Consider the following 3,497-nt stretch of genomic DNA (forward strand, 5'->3'; position numbering starts at 1 on the left):
AAAAAAAAAAAAACAAAACAAAAACAAAACCAGCCAGTATATGCCTTGGAAAGAGTAGCTGAATGGGTGTATGAAACCTGCAATTACTATTAGAAGAAACAAAACAGGAGAATAAAATTGTAGCCAAATCTGTCAGTGTTTTATTTTGTGGTCATAGTGCCCCCCGGAGGTATCTTTTGAGATAGCTGCATGATTCCCTAGGATTTTAAAGCTTTCTTTATTTAAACAGCAGTGCATAAAAAGCCTAAAGATCTCATTTGTTCTCTCAGCCCAGATTTGTTCTACTTTTTGTGTCATTCGGCGTGCTCCTGTGCAGCCCCGGTTTCCGTAGGTTTTAGCAGCACTCATTGCTATTTTTCACACAAAAGCTGGAGTTGCACTGTCGGCTGTGTTTTGGTTACACGCTCTCATAGCACCTCTCAGTGGTGAGGCCAGCTCTTGTTTTACTGCTTCAGAAGACAGTTTCAGGCATCAGGCAATGCCTCTGTTTTTCAATATGACACAAGAGGGATAGTTCCTTATGCCAGCAGCACAAAGGCATGTCTGCATCACTCACCTCCCTCACCCWGCTCAGTTCCCTGCAGAGCATATCCTTGCTGTGCCTGGATCTGTTCCAGGAGTGAGGCCAATCTACACCTTGTTCCCAGACACTGGCTCAGTCGTCCTGGCTTACATTAGCATTTAAAATCTGGTATTTTGATCCCTTAGTTTCAATAGTAGCACTTAAGTGTCCAGTAAGAGCTATCAATTGGTCTGATTATCTCAGTCAAGTGACTTCCCTGCAAGAAATTAATGCTGCTTAAAAAACCCTATTAGGACAGAATACTTAAATAAGAKTCATTGCAATACTACACTTTCCCTTGAAACACAATATCTATTATCAGCAGAAGATGTCTGGTTTCATGCAGATTCATTCTGTCTCACTAGGGATTGTGCCAAAGCCCACTGGGGTCACTGGAAATCTTTCTCMTGCTTACTTTTCATGCTGACAGGTCTTTCTAAAGCACACTTGTAGAAGYTGGCCTACTCTGGACAGGAGAATTCAAGCAGCAATAATCTTACAATGGGTTGCATCTATTTTCTTCAAGAAGTTACTTTAGGCTGTACAATCTGCAGGGAAAGGATTAAGTTTTCCAGCACTTGCAGTGTTGAGATCTAAGCTGTTAAACAGCACTAGTACTAACCAGCCATCCCTATGTCTGCAGCAACTTTTCAAAAAATGTGGCTTCACATCATAGCATCTCTGATGTGGGATAAATGTTTTTGTCTCCATGCAGGGACATTTTGCCCCAAAGGTCTTAATACTCACAGACCTCTACTGAGCCTTGTACCAGCCTACATCACTCCCCTTCTATTGCTCCAGTTCAGGCACTGGAGACAGCCAACTCCACCTCTCACKGGCATCCCCAAACAGGCTTTAGTCTACATCAAAACAGAGGTGATTTTGACTTCTTTCTTTCCTTTACCTGGTATTTTTGCACAAATATGTTTTTATCATTGTTTATTTCCACTGCTTCCTTCTACAGTAAATTTTAGGTCAATGTCTATTTGCGGGCAGTGAAAACATGCCTATTTCATTTTTCCTTGACTTATTCACTGAAAGTGAATAAGCATAAACCCACATAAACTCACACTGCTCACAACACAGCAAAGCCTTGCAGCAGCAGCTCCTAGGTCGCAGGATTTCAACAAAGTCTCTCATTGTATGGGAACAGGCCTTGAACAGCAGCAAGCACAACTGTTCGGCTSCACAGAATTTCCAAAAGGTTCCCTGGGAATAGCCAATAGATTTTTAATCTGCTCATAGGGAGTAACAACCCTAGCTGCCTCAATTCTTTGGGGCGGTACAAACTGCAATAGGTCACCCTCCAGTAGCTGTTACACTCTCCCCTGCTGCTAGCAAAGTGATCAGGATGGGACTGTGGTGTGTGAAGCTGTGTTTGACCTTGCTCCCTGCTTGCTCACWCTTGAACCATTCAGCTCAGAAGTTTTCAGAGTAGCAGAGGAAAGAGAAGTGGAGAGAGGAATGTAATAGTCCTCTTGGGCCAGCTTCCTTTCCTGTGTTTTTCTTCTCTGAGCAAGTAGCCAGGAACTCTTAACAGCCATTTTATGTTCATGCACCTTTCTTTTTGGCAAAACAGCAGCAAAATCCCACTAGCAGCCAAGACCCAAAAAACTGTCAAAATCAAACCAAACTGAAAAAAAAAAAACCTGAACAAAAATCCCCACCCAACCAACCAACCAACACCACTAAAATCAAAAGCACAAAACAGTGTGAAGAGGCAGAACTGTTTTATAGGTGGTCTCTTTTTTGGTGTGAATGCCTCCATTTTTCCTGACAAATGTCCAGATTCAGTTGGTTTTGAAACACCAGCAAAGCATAGATAGCTTTATTTTGAAATATGCTTTGTATAAAATTTCAGTCACTCTTGGTTTTCATTGGTTCTAAAAGGTTAAAATACACCAAAATCAACGTAAAATACTTTAGTCAGGAGTGYATTTTGCCATCACTTTCTCAATTCTCTCAGTAAGCTGGACAGCAGTTTCAATGTCTGTCAGACATAAAGTTCTAAAATGGGGACTTAAATGTGTAAGTGTGGATGCAGGTATCAACCATCTTTAATATCCACGACTGAAAATGGGATTTGGAAAGCTCTCATTGTCCTATAGCTGTCCCAGGAGATACAGGGGGATGTCAAGGGCCAGCTTATACCAGAGGTCAGCCACACTTCWGCTGCAGCCACCGACAGTGACCCAYGGTCTATCTCACTTTGGAAAACTCTGGGCTCTAATGTTGGCTGCCTTCACCTCCAAAAACCCGTATGTACCAGGGTATAGGCTACCATGCCTTAAAGACCATGAAGAAGGTCTGCTGTTAACCAAGATCGCTCTTTAAAAAGAAAGGGGGGGAGGCAGAAAGACAGCTGTTTACACATAACCATTAATTTGGGATTCTTGAAATGATGTAATAGTGGAAAGATCAGAGCAGAACAGTCCAGGAACTGTTTGAAGACTCTTTGTCTTTATTCCATGTTTTAGGAGGACTGGCATTTCTGAAGTGCTTGCTGCAGTCACTGCCAAGGCCAATCCCATCAAGCTGAGCTGCTCCCTCAGCAAAGCAGTCCCCACTCCTACAGCTCTTTCATGCAGCTACCACATACTGGGATGTCATAAATAAATTTTGCAGGCAAGTTGCCRTATCAAATTCTCTCTCTTGTGGGTGGTCCTTGAAAAAAGTAGAGTCCTGTCTGTATTACCAGTCTTGATAACAGAATGTTTACAACATTAGGATTCAATGGTTTAGGTTTTTCCCTCGCTGTAAATTACTTGTCTAGACAGATTTGAAGCTCCAGTCTTCATGAAAGTAAATCTTTAACTCAGTTGCTGATGTAATCCACTGATTGAATACAACATATTGTTAAAAGCAATCCTGCACTGCATAGTTCCTGTTTTCCCTAATCTCGTAGTCTTGCAGACTAACTGGAGTGATTTTTTTT

The sequence above is a fragment of the Malurus melanocephalus genome, unplaced genomic scaffold (genome assembly GCF_030028575.1).
Source record: "Malurus melanocephalus ecotype Western Australia unplaced genomic scaffold, MMel_1.1 scaffold_15, whole genome shotgun sequence".
Classification (NCBI taxonomy): Eukaryota; Metazoa; Chordata; class Aves; order Passeriformes; family Maluridae; genus Malurus; species Malurus melanocephalus.